The sequence below is a fragment of the Ursus maritimus genome, unplaced genomic scaffold, assembly GCF_017311325.1.
Source record: "Ursus maritimus isolate PB19 unplaced genomic scaffold, ASM1731132v1 scaffold_4, whole genome shotgun sequence".
NCBI lineage: Eukaryota > Metazoa > Chordata > Mammalia > Carnivora > Ursidae > Ursus > Ursus maritimus.
In genome coordinates, this window is record NW_024426552.1 from 45895709 (window position 1) to 45909615 (window position 13907).

At 38.6% G+C, this 13907-nt stretch overlaps 2 protein-coding genes across 13 annotated transcripts in view; one reads left to right on the forward strand and one right to left on the reverse strand.

Annotated features, from left to right (window-relative positions):
• CMSS1 (cms1 ribosomal small subunit homolog) overlaps positions 1–13907 on the forward strand; it is a 392506-nt gene that overhangs the window by 256468 nt on the left and 122131 nt on the right. The gene's annotated exons all lie outside the window — the stretch shown is intronic.
• Positions 1–13907, reverse strand: part of LOC103673245 (filamin A-interacting protein 1-like) — a 189635-nt gene that overhangs the window by 147631 nt on the left and 28097 nt on the right. For 7 of the 10 annotated variants that reach the window (XM_008701992.2, XM_008701985.2, XM_008701976.2 and 4 more), the window contains one exon: positions 9046–9165. The exons of 2 other annotated variants lie outside the window; for them this stretch is intronic. The gene's annotated coding sequence lies outside the window, so the exon portion shown is untranslated. Of the gene's footprint in view, positions 1–605; positions 883–9045; positions 9166–13907 lie in introns of those variants that run through there. One more of the 10 variants, XR_005832157.1, reaches the window with a different exon arrangement.

Here is a 13907-nt window from a genome sequence, read left to right on the forward strand (position 1 = left end):
TAGTACTGAAATCCAAAAGCATAAATTTGTGAAGTAGTTTTATACAAACTCATTTGACAACAAAACTTGATCTGAACCGACACAAGTTTATTTAGAGTCTAACCGTTTAGTGTGAAAATGCACATATCTTATTGGAAGAATATTAATGTTCAATTAGTGGACAGCAATGCATAATGTATGTACCCTTTCACCTTTCTAAAATCTGAAAACTTCTCAAGCACATGTGGCCCAGGAATTTCTGATGAGGTATTTTGGGCCTCTAGTTTCTTCTCCAGTGAGGAGAAATCAACATACCTGTTCAATGTGAAATGAACAGTGCTTAGGATATAGATTAATTTCTTTTTAACATTCCAGGGACAGAACCCAGTGCTTTATGTGACAGTGGATGTTTCTTTAGCCATACTTTTTTCTTAGTTGCTCCTAGTTTAGGTATTTACTATGTTGGGACCAGATATTAAATGTTCTCCCGAAGAGGGTTAGTTATGAGAATAGATTCAACTTCATCTAGAAGGGCCACTTACAGTGTTCTCTTATAGAAACCACCCAGCTTTTAGAGGTCCTGATTCAGATGACCTGACTATTAAGATGGACATGTAGTCAGCATGCAAGGGCCATATTTTATGTTCTTTATTTGAATGCTTTTATTTCCTGTTTGGACATTTCAAAGGAAACACGACTGGACTGTGGATGGCTAGGACAGCAGCAAAGATGAGCAGGGCTGTCCCTTTCTTCATGAACTTGCCATCACAGAGAGCACTGTTTCTCAGTGTTCTGTGTATACTGGAGAGAGTGAAGACATTTCTTCTTTTTGTGAATTCATGGATTATCTGTGGGTCCGAGAAACAAAGTTCAGCTCTCTCCACCCTCACCCAGCAGGTGGCACTGTGAAATAGAGGGATATGACAGTGCAGTGAGCTGCCTTTCTGCTCCACAAACCCAGTTATAACTTTAGCAAGTACCCACATGATTTTGGCATTTAATATATATCAGTTGAAATATTTGAAAGTCTCCTAAAGGTTCAGTGCCTCAAACAAGTTTTGTTTAATTTAGTTTCCAGTCTTCTGTAAAGCTCCAGCTTCCTTTATGATCAGCAGTGTCAAGTGCTCACACACTGTGACTCTAGCATTAGCAGAATTACTGTAGTCCTTTTTAAAGTGAACTTAACTTCTTTTTCTGCACCTGGATGTTAGAATGGATTCTTTCTTCCCATTTGTGGAGAAGGTTACACTCTCGTCTTCCAGGTGTTGGCCTTATTACGCCTTCTGCTTGGGTAAGAATCCATTAACTACTTTAGTGAGTTAACCAGTTTGTGGGACAGCCTTAAGAGAACCAGCCATTAGCTGCCTGTTCAGCTACCCTAACTCTGGGCAAGCAAAAGATTTAGAGAAAGAGAAGAAATAAGCAGTTTTGTCCCCCAGACCTTTCTTTTTGGAAGGACACTTTCCTCTTCTCTGATAGCGGTGTTTCAGAGTTCTGACACAGCAGGCAGTTGAACCAGTGTTACAGTCTGAAGACTATGGATTCCTTTAGGCTGCAGTCTCATGGGGCACCAGACAGTTTTTGCTTATAAGAACTTTCACTTCTTTTTCACAGACATTAATAGTTTCCTGGCACTGCCTTTCAGGAAATGTCGTCATGGTCTGGAGGAACCAATAAAAATACAAGTAACCTGTTTTGACAGATCTCTTTTCTGCCAGAAATTTCAGAATTGGAGGGGAGGGTGGATGACGAACCACTTCATTTGTGAAGGCGTAAGGAAAAATCGTCGATTTGCCGTAAGAGAGGGAGGTGATACCTGTCCTGAACGTGAAATACAGAGAGCTGAAGCTATAAAGGAATTCCAGCTCACTTAGGCAAACTTTAAAAAAAAAATCTGGTTTGATAGAGCAGTTCAAGTCTTTAGTACGTTGAGAGATTTTTCCTTTTTCTCCTCATTTCAAACAGTACTTAGCTCTTTTGATCCTCAAATAGAAAACTCACGCATTAAAAATTAACATTTGATTATGGATGTACACATAGCATTGCCATAATGTATGCAGAAAAGAGGCCATGGCTTTGGTTTTTGGGGTTTTTTTTAAGATTTGTTTTTTTAATCTCTACACCAAACGTGGGGCTCGAACCCACAACCCGGAGATCAAGAGTGACCCAGCCAGGCACTCCAAGATGCCATGGGTTTGGATAATTATTACCAAGTGGTTAACATTAGATGCTCTTTGCTTATCTCTAATATGGCCAGAGCACAGATCTGCATCCCGCTAAGGTGAGAAAAATTGAATTAGTTTTGGGGGTTGTGGGGATGTCAGATGTTTCTCGCAAGTTTTTGAGAGAAGTTGATCACCATAATACTAAAAGAATGTAATGAAAGTAAAACTGATAAGATACTTCATAAATGATTGCTCTCTTCTTTTTTTTTTTTTTAAGATTTTATCTATTTGATAGAGTGAGTGTGCACACGCACACAAGCAGGAGGGAGGGGCAAAGGAAGAGAGAGAGACTCCTGCTGAGCAGGGAGCCCGATGTGGGGCTCAGTGTGAGGCTCGATCCCAGGAACCTGGGATCATGACCTGAGCTGAAGGCAGATGCTTAACCAACTGAACCAGGCACCCCTGATTGCTCTCTTCTAACCAGTGAATTCAAAATACATTTTCACACTAGTGCTGATTTTGAATACTTCACTTTTTCTTAGGCCTAGAGTTTTAAATATTGCTTACTTTTCTAATCAGTCTAAGCTTCAACCTAAGTACATTGCAAGGTACATAACTTATAGATTAACCTTGTGCCAGTTTTGGAGAATCCAAAGTAGTAAGGTGTAAGCACCTTGTAGTAATAAGGTGCTGCCCCAAACCTATCAAAAGTTGTCTGTGAGTAAAGATTTCATATCAGCAATATTGTGGTTTTCTCTCTCTCTGGTTATTTTTATTAAACCCTCTCCTATGCAATACCCTTTTTTTAATTTAAAAAAAAACTTTCATTTGTTTTTAGAGAGAAGCTACTGTTTTTCTTGGTTGAACTAGCACTTCCAAATTTCCTTTTTGTGTCACGTCCCTATAATCGCCCCTATTTCAGACATATCACTATTGATTTATGTTGGGGAAGTAGGAAAAGAAATTTATTTTGTCTCACTGACTCCATCTTTTAATTAAAAACCTACATTTGCTATGCAACTATTTGGATATGATGGAGAAACTTGCAGGTCAAAAAGAAAGTCGGAACAGGGATCGCCATCTTCTGTTACCTGGAGGGAACTCTCAGTTCAGTCCCTGCTAAGACTGTCAGCCTCTCCCATCTTGCCATTCCTGGTCCCAACCTGAGAAAAGCAGTCTAAGTAGCTATTGTTCTCTTCCTAACCCCACCCTATTTCAGAGCATTCGCTAAAACTTACCTAGAAGAAGGAATAGAAGAAGTTCAGAAAAGCCCAAGGGTTTGAGTCTTCCCTACTACTGATTCCAGTCAGAGCCAGTCCCATCTTTGATGTCCTAAGGCCAGATTTGGAGGCCAACTCTAGACAGATCTTTCTGCATAGGCCTTTTTCTCACCCTGCTTCAAAATTGCCCTTTCCTGGCCAAGGCTCTTCCTTCCCAAATGGTCTGTGTCTAGCTTTCCCTTCTGACTTCACTTCTCATCATCCTCTTTTTCCTGCCCTCTTTTCCTGTTAGCTGCCTCTGTCTCTTGGTTTCCTCCTAAAGAGATTTGCTGTGACAACTTTCAACCTGGAGAGGTGATTAAAATTCTCAAGGTTCACACTCATTGGGTGCCCAACTGCATTATTTCTTAAGTTTGAACCAATGATCTGTCAATCAGGTGTCTTCAAGGGGGCTTTACCATATCAACTAATTAATTACATTTTATAATTTGATATCTTGATCCACAGACTGAAACTGAAATACAGAGAACTCTTAGCTGCAGAGGTTCATGGGACTGTTTTTCCCTATGGCAAGCTAATTAGCACATGCCAGGATAAAATTCACCTCTGATGGCCTTAGGTACTGTCATTGTTCCAGATGAACAAGTTGGATTTAGCGCTCTCGAGTATTGCACACACTATATTTTAGGACTAAGCACTAGGCATTAAGCTCTGAACTGAAGGTCCACTGATCTTCACTTCAGATCTCATGTGCCAAGATCCTTCAGCTCTTATTTCTCCAACCCGTGAATTATTCGGCGAGGAATGGAATGTGCCTAGAAATGATGAAGACCATTTTCTCAGTGGCCACCTGCCCCATTTGGTTCCCTGCATTTCCAAATCCAGACTAACTGGAGCATGGTCCTGAGAGCTCCCCTGGACTCAAGGTTGGGACTCAAATAACCAGAGTTTCCTCTGGCTGGCTTCTAGGCTTCTCTTCTACCTGTGGTCCTGGTTTCTGATTTTCTTTTGACTCTGATTCTATCAATGCAGTGTTTTGAATGATGCAGAAAAAAGTTTGCTGACCCCTACTGATAGCATACTGAAGCAAGCTTTCAAATCACTAATGTGCACATTTAAATACAAGTGAGGTATTTTTATTTGCAGTTTCCTAGAAACTGTTGGTGGGAGAGAAATGGGGAAGGGGGGGCTTGTAGACCTACACTAAGAAAACAGGAATCTTGAGGTTTTCCTTTAGACCTTTAGTCCATGTTGGGCCAAGGGTACAAGAATGTGGATTCTGTGAGTAAATATCTTCATTTGGTGCATTTTGTTAGGGCATCGCAAAGGCAGGGAAATTTTCAGTGCCAAGCACTGACCTCAAAGCATCCTGGGAAATAAACTGCTGGTCTCCCTACTAACTTGACAACCAGTGTCCACTTTAACATTTAAAGTAGAGAGCAGGGTGCATGCTGGATAAGACCTCCCTTTTGGTACCTCTGTGGGTTTTGGCACCAGGAAGACTTTATTAAGAATCCTTTCAGCTCACTTACTCTTCTTAAACTTGTATCCTTTTTCTTTTAAAGCTTTAGAGTTCAGCATTCCCTTTCTTCCCGTTGATTGCCCACTGATGTTCTCACACATAGAGGAAGTAGTGGTTTTCCTGTTTTCTTTCTGGGGGCATTCTGAGTACTGTGGTTCTCCTTTCCTTTTTTCAGTCCTGCATGTGAGTAAAAGCAAGTTGTCTTCACAATAAACTGCAGGAAAAGATTTGTGGGGGCTCTTTTTTCTTTTATTTTTGCCTTCCCTCCTCCACAACTGGAAAATATGAGGCAGATCCTGTTTATGTATGCTGCAACCTCAAAAGGAGCTGATATGCTGTTGTCATTAAAGAAGAATCCAGAGCTGTTTATCCTGCAGAGGAGTACCAGAGCTCTTAAATCGGAAAGCCCCACTCTGGGCCCTCCAGGCAGACTGGGGGGAGCTCTTTGCCTCTCTCTCAGAGCTGTTCCAAAATGCAAGGCAAAGATTTCTGCTACTGAATCTTCTCCCTGCACTCTGTAAACAGACACAGTGTCTACGTTGTGACTGTGTAAGAAATCCGGGACCTTCTTCCTTTGTATTAACTTTTTCTTTGAAATCTGTTTTCCAGAGGCCTTTTGCACTCTAAAACGTAACTTGAATGCATAATCTTCCTTCCATTCTCTTCTCGATGGATCTTTTATCATGTTCCAGAAATCCTTTTGAAGTCCATTCTATGGCCAGTAAGTTTGGCAAATTGTAATAAAATGAGCTTTCTTTTTTCTGAAAACTAGTAAAAACTGTGCTTTGGGAATACATCTTTCTTTTGAAGTTACATTCTCAATCTTTTTTTAATCTCGTTTTCTCTGCACGTCAAACTTAGATTCTCTTTTATAATAATGATTTTTTTAAATAAAGCTGTCTTTACAAGGATATTTTAACCTGTTTTATTTTTCATGAATTATTTTACTGATCCATGTTAGTTCTGTTTTGTTTTGGTTTCCCTTGAGGTCAAATCCATATTCCCATTATAGGATTAGAAACCGTCAAACCAGAACTGGCCAACCTGAAAAACACTCTGGCCAGCTCTTTCTAAAAGACGCCATATCAATGCAACATGATTGCTTTTCAAATAACAAATTCGTCATGAGATGAGAGAATTATCCGTAACATGCCAATTGCTCTCACAGAAAAAGTTACTGATACTACCTATAGTCTGGTTCTCATCCCTGTCTTTCACTTTCTAGGAATAAAAGGTTTATGATAATAAGGCAGATATTTCACATTTTTAAGCAAGCTTAGATGTAGGAAGGACCAAAACTTACTCTTTGAACCTCTCTTCCTTTTCTAAATTCTCTTTCCATGGAAACTTTATTATATTTTTTAAATCTTTTTTTTTCCTGATAGTCAAAGTAAAAGAAGATAGAAGTTAAATCTATTATAAATCAGAGAATCAAAAAAGTAGTGGAATTCTTCATGTTTCATTACCCCTTCTAATTACCCCCCCTTCTTTATCCTTTTCTTCTCCTACCGATCTTCCTAGTTCTTATGTTCCATAGATGAGAGAAACCATACGATAATTGTCTTTCATGAGAAACTATGGACTCTGAGAAGCAAACTGAGGGCTTCAGATGGAAGGGGGGTGGGGGAACGGGAAAGGCTGGTGATGGGTAGTAAGGAGGGCACGTATTGCATGGTGCACTGAGTGTTATACGCAACTAATGAATCATCAAACTTTACGTCAAAAACCAGGGATGTACTGTATGGTGACTAACATAATATAATAAAAAAATATTATTATAAAAAAAAGTAGTGGAATTCTAAAACTGTCACATGATTATGGAGATAGGATGATGAGGGGTTCAGTTTAATTTATTTAAAACCCTGAGTAGCAGTTCTTGAGTTGCTGAAACAGTAAGTCTGCGAGAGTTGAAAAACTATAAGAAAAACCTCTGAATACAGGACATCCTGTGGTTCTCTTTGTCTACTTTACATGGCACTTATATTTAAAAATAATTTAGAATTTGGAAAGTTGATCTTCATGGTGCCATCACTCTGGTGGCCCAGAGGGAACATTTCCATTTACCATCTCATGCCCATCTCTTCTAAGATGGCAGATTCATAAGTAGGACCAAGAAGGTCTCAACCATTCCTAAAATCACCTGGCCACTCTTTTAAGATAACTTGGACAAGGCCAATGGGATTAAGCCAAACCTACCGATTAGCCTCAGGTTCCTGTTAGGGCCAGTTTCTCTGTCTTTTTCCTTCTAAGTGTCTGAGTGTTTTTTGGGAGGGTGTGGGGGAGACAGTGCAATGGACTGAAGGCCTTTCTGTTCAGACTGTGATTTAACTTCACACATGTAAATATTATGTCATCTTAATCAGACGCCAGTCATTTTTGACTCCTGCTTCTGCCCGTGTTTTTCCTTTCTACTTCCTACCTAATCTTTGTTCTCTATTTTCTTTCATCTTCCATTCCTTATTACCCAAGAATTAAGTGAAGCAGTGGTTAGATTATGAATTAAATTCTCAGGAAAAAAAATACAATATGATAATAAAGGCAATTTGGGAAGATTTGGGAAGAGTTTCATTCCAGACTAGTGGTAACAGTCTTGGACCAGGAACTGGGACTTACTGGTGCCTGACCTTGGGTATCCTATCTCTCTGGGCCTCAGTTTCCTTATCTATAGAGAGAGGCCCTTAAACTCAGCAAGCTTCTCAGGCCAATAGCCCTCGGGTATTAGGATTCAAGAGGGCTGTACTAGTAGGAGCTGAGAAATCTTTTTTAACAAGCTCTCCGGGCAGTTCTGAGTTACCTGGCCCTTGGACCTCACTTTGAAGACACCAAACTAGATCATCTCAAAGATCACTCCTTCTCTAAAATTATATGATTGTAAGTCTTCTTTCAACTACATGGCTTTGCAAAAGGCTGATGCTTCTGGTAAATTCACTTTTTCATCTGCCATATGTATAACTAAAATATATTTGTTAATAATCTTGCCTGGAACACCCTTAAAATGTAAACGGGGCGCCTGGCTGGCTCAGGTGGAAGAGCATGTGACTCTTGATTTCAGGGTCGTGAGTTCAAGCCCCATGTTGGATGTAGAGATTACTCAAAAAAGTAAATAAACTTCAAAACAAAAGAAAACAAATGTAAACAATGATTTTTTTAATTATATATTTTTTAGTAACCTCTACACCCAACATTGCGCTCAAACTCATAACCCCGAGAGCAAGAATCACATGCTCTTCCAACCGAGCCAGCCAGGTGCCCCAACAAAAATTTTGATCAGAGTTAAATACCTCTTTTTGTCACTGCCCAGCAGAGTTAATTCTATTTCATCCCTTGAATCGCTCATCATATGCCTATTTCTGTTAGTTTTTTATTTCCCTTTCAAAGGTCTCTCAAGTGCTTTTCATCTTCCCGAAAGACTGTTGAAATCCAAAGCAGAAGTCCAGGTGCTCACCCTCTTGGACCCAAGAACTGAGTTGGTTTTACTCACCTTTTTTTTTTTTTTTAACCACTTATGTGCATTTGCTGAAGCCCTCTGACAGGCAGCTTGACATAGACTTTATGTTTTGCTCTTTCTGTTACATTGCAAAATCTGTCTATTCAGTGGGTTACAATATCTATCCAGTTGCTTTTGACATGCTTTTGAGGTTCCATCCAGTGAATGTCAATCTTCTGAGTAATTTTTTTCCTGGATGCTTGGACATCATTGTATTTTGCCGGACTGAACTCAATGTATACTCTACTATCCATACTTCTAATCTCCACAGATCTATTAATATTGTTTGGCCCCACTTCTGTCTCTCCTCACATCTCCACATTTATAAAGTGCCATCTGGGGAACTTATTAATGTAATGTCTACTCAAGTTTCCAAGTTTTTTCTCACTAGGCATCATGCAGACTTAGTGTTTTACAGCTCTGCTATTGCTTCTTACACGGCATTTCATCCTATACAATTAAGGATACAGTACAAAGGCTACTTTTCAAATTACAGTTTGGGCAGGAGATCCCTCTTCCCAGAAGACCTCTTGCTGTTCCATGTAGAAATCAAAAGTCTCATTTGCGCACACACACACACACACACACACACACACACACACACACAAAGGGAAAAGAAGAGCTCTCATTTACTTAGAGAGGCCTTTACAAGGCTGGCCAGGGGACGCTTACATAAGCTTGTTTGCAAATTCTGGTTAGGTCTTCCAAGGTCACAGACAGCTGTGTTTTGAAATTTGCGTCCTTTGAAAGAAGAGTGGATGCTGGAATCGTTCTTACTTGACATGCAAAGACCTTGGGAAAAACAGACATTCACACATTGTTCATAGGTTTTGAGCAAATGGCAACACACCATTGTGCAGAGACTCTGCCATTATCCCTGTGAGTTCCCAGTGATGCATGATATTTTTAAGTAGACCCTGAAGAAAGGATTAAAGTCTACTCTCTCTTAACAATCCGAAAAGCAGAAATGTTTGCACCTCTCTTAGAGTGTTTTGGGCAGCAACCAGATTCAAAAAATAAAAGCAGTTAAACAACAAGTAGGTTGGATTAAGCCTTCAAGGAGTTTATAGAATAAAAAGTTAATGCAAGGCAGTGTAAATGCAAGATAAAGAGGATTTAGGTAAATGGAGAGGGGAGAAGAATAACATTCTAGGTAAAAGAATTATATATAAGATAACCTTCAGGGCACCTAGGTGGCTCAGTCGGTTAAGTGTCCAACTCCTGATTTTGGCTCAGGTCATGATCTCGTGGGTCATGGGATCAAGTCCTGCATCGGACTCCACACTCAGCAGGGTTCTATTTGAAGATTCTCTCCCTCTGCCCCCTCTCCCACTCTCTCTCCCAATTTCTCTGTCTCCCTAAAATAAATAAATAAATCTTTAACAAAATTTTTAAAAGAAGATAACCTTTATCCCTGACAGTTAACTTGGAATGTCTATAATACAGAACAAAATAAGTTCATTAAGAATAATAAATCTACTTTGTTGGGAGTTTTTATCACGAATGGATGTTGTACTTTGTCAGATGCTCTTTCTGCATGTATTGAGATGATCATATGATTTTTATCCTTTATCTTGTTAATGTGCTATATCATGTTGATTGATTTATGAATAATGAGAAGTGTTTTTAAAAGAATCGTAAGGAATGGTTAAAAGAGAGATTGGGGAAACCAGACTCTAAAATGGAATGTCAGTAGTATAATGACCAGCTAAAAGATTGTTAATTGTACTAACAGTATTAAATTATTCTATTTAGAATTTAGAATTGGGCTTTTTTTTTTAAGATATTTATTTAGTTAGTTATTTGTCCGAGGGAGAGAGCACAAGAGGGGGAAGTGGGGAGCCCAATGCAGGACTCGATCCCAGGATCCCAGGATCACAACCTGAACTGAAGACATATGCTTAACCGACTGAGCTACCCAGGTGCCCCCTACAGTATGAGTTTAGAATATAAATTTGTTTTAGGTCTGTGTTTGCAAAAGATAGTTACGTATTTCTGTCATTCACTTATTTAAGAAATATCTGTTGAGCAGTTTGCATGAGGAAGGCGTTCTTCTAGACGCTGTCAATAGTCAATGTTATATCCATTAGTCTTACTGATATTCTAGCTCCCCGTTTGAGGCTTCCTAATTTTAGAAAAGAGTTGCAGGATTCTAGACCACTTTTATGGTCCATAATCCTTTCTTAGGATAGGGCTTCACTCTCTCAGGATTGGGGTTACCAAGAATCCAACTATCTTAACACAAGAGATGAAGATTCTTTAGTACAATTTACAATGCAACGTTTTTCATAATCCCTGCCTATCTCCTACCTAATCTTAATCAACACTGATTCAATTTAAGAAGACCTTCTTTTTTGTTGTTAGCAATAAAGGTGAGAACAGTGGATCACCTTTCATATAAAACAGGCTGTATACTGCCGTTCATTATTAACCAGACAATATACTGACGGTTAATTTATGTCCTTGGAAACCTAACAGTATTCATTTAAAACCCTATGTCATGCTCTTGGATAGACTTTATCTTATCTTTCAATGTCAGCCACTTAAAATTTGAGTCTGATTATACTTGGCACCTCATAGCTTCCAGTTATATTTGTGTAGAATGATCTCTCTTTAGGTAGTTTAGGGATTAGCAGCTCATGAAGATCCCAGTTGGGGCTGAGATATTCTTCTGTCTTGGCTTCTGCACCCTAATTGTTGCCTCCTTGAAGCCTACATGCCAGTGTAATTTTATTAGTGTGACTGACCATCACAGAAAGTTCTCTAGAAGGTGAATTTTTATATACATTAACACAAGAAAATCATAGAATTTTTACCAAGATAGTCAAACTGACTATGTTACTATATCATATCATGTCTTTTTATTATTTTTATTATTAGTATCTTCTCTTTGTTGTTTTAGAATAGGATTTCGCAGCAGCAGCACTGATTACATTTTGTGCTGGATAAATCTTAGGGCGAGTTGTCCTGTACAATGTAGGATGTTTAGCAGCGTCTCTGGCCTCTACCCACTAAATGCCAGTAACATATTCCCACTGTGACAACTAAAAATGTCTCCATACATTGCCAAATGCCCCTTAGGGACAAAATCGCCTCTGATTGGGAACCATTTTAGAGTATGAGGAATGGCATATTTATACTTAAGACTTTTTGAAAAAGAACTGTCCCAATATCTTATGATATTTCCTCTCCATCTTTGAAAAAAGTACTGAATAACATTCTGAAAGTATAATTACACAGGACCAGCAAGCTTCTAGATACATATTTTTAGTTATACTGAATCTTTAGAATGAATTTGCAAAATACAAGAGCCTCTTGATTCTTCATTATGTTGTTTATAACAAGCCAAGAATGTTATTGTTAAAATAAGGAGTCATATACCATAAAATGTGCTGTGTAGAATTCACAGAATGGAGTCTGTGTTGTTTAATGTTCTGAAATTACATGTAAAAATAAATACTACTTACTACTTTAATAACTCATAGGCAAGAATTTGCAAATAGAGTATAGCAAAAACTAAAAGGAGCTCTCTATGCTGTTAGGGAGAACTTTTTTTATCATTGCAATGAGAAAACTCATTCATTAAACTTATAGCTTAAGGCTGGCAGTTAGTTAATGGCTTTTATTCTCGTCTATCATTAAGATATTATTCATTTCCAGAAATGTCTTGGAGAAGATGGCTCATAATATCTGGGTGAGGCATGAGCCAGCTATAAAGGCTCTTAACAGAACCATGGCATCCATATTTTTGGTCAGAAGAATGCAGCTCTGGGAAAGAGTCCCCCAGGATAACTACTTTGTTGTTACATAGTTAAGCTCCAATAGATTTTCTTTAGAGACTCTTTATAGACACCGCACAAACATACCCATTTTTTATACTCTTGCTTAAATTTATTGCTACATGTTTCTGCTTCTGTGAGGTCCACAAATGTCACAAAATCTGCTTGTCAGCATGATAGTCAAAGACTTAACCTTGTTGACTTAAGACACCACCTAGTTTGAAGAGATATAATTCACCCCTTGTGGTTTATTTTATGAGAATAACCTATTGTACATTCCAAATTCTATAGAATTAGCTTGCCTGTGGTTTTGAAATAAGAATAAATGGAGAAGTCTTGCCCTTGTGGTTTTAATGTTTAGAAAAGTTCAAGCTTAATCTAGTAATTTAGAATGTATATGTTTGACTAGCTATATTTATGAAATTACAATTCTTTAGCAGCAATTTAAAACTCTAAAAGTTATGTGTGGATTTTATTGTTCAGGGTCAGACATGTTGGCAGTCAATACCTGAGAGGGTCAAAGTTGTCTAGAAAATGATTCAAAGAAAGAATTTTTACAGAATCTCAAGAATGCTTGGGGTGTCTGGGTAGCTCAGTTGGTTGAGTGTTGGACTCTTGGTTTTGGCTCAGGTCGTGATCTCAGGGTCGGGGGATCAAGCCCCAAGTTGGGCTCCACGTTCAGCGCAGAGTCTGCTTGGGATTCTCTCCCTTTCCCTTTCTCTCCCCCTCTACCCTTCTCCCCACTCATGCTCTCTCTCTCTAAAATAAATAAATAAAATCTTTTTTAAAAAGAGTGCTTGAACCTGTAGCTACTTTTTTTTTAAGCCTTTACCAACTAGTTAATTGCCAAAGGATTATTTTAGATGGGCAGTTCTCAAAGTTTGTTTTCTCAAAGTATGTTGCCTGGAAAAGTGGCATTAATGTCACCTGGGAACTTATTCGAAATGAAAAATTTGGGGCCCAGCCCCAGAAACTCTAGGAGTGAGGCCCATAAACCTGTATTGTAACAAGCTCTCCAGGTACTTCTGATGCACACCAAAATTTGAAAACCATTGTTTTAAACTATCAGAATCATTGTGACTTTTTTTCCTGCCTGATTTGATGGTTGTTTCTGATGCCATAAAAGGCAGATGATTTTTGCTAAGAAGAAAATACTATTTGCTTAGAAGCATACTTCTTTATCTCCTTTGAAATATAAGGTGTACATTTACTGTCACATTTTTTAAAAAGTACTAGAATAATAAGGCTTAACTCCCTCTCCTTTAAGAATTCCTTTCTTACTATGTTTCCTAATTTAGGGGAAAATGACTGATTTTTACTGTATAGTAGCGTCTTTTTATACATATGTTGTCCATTTGGGGCTATGCTTTTTCTAAGTACTTGTAATTTCTCGAAACTGCATGTCAATCCAAAAGTTTCTATTTCCTTTTGTCTAAAAAGCAAAAATGTTCCTATTCCTTCCTCTCTTATCACCAAGACCCTTCTATGGTCCTCTTCCATCCTACATATCGGCACAGCCCTAAGATGTGGGCAGATAACATCCTCAAACATAAGCTCTCCAACTCTCATGAGGAAACTAAGTACCTCTCCTCCAACTGAAATGTTTCTGAATTATTCTTCAGCCACCTCAGTGTTCTGTCATTTTTGTCTGTCATCTGAGAATCAGAGCTATGCATGTTGATGACCTCCTTCCTAAGTGGCCAAATAAATTACATATGTCTTTTATTCATTCAGTGTTTCTCTGGAGACCTGCAT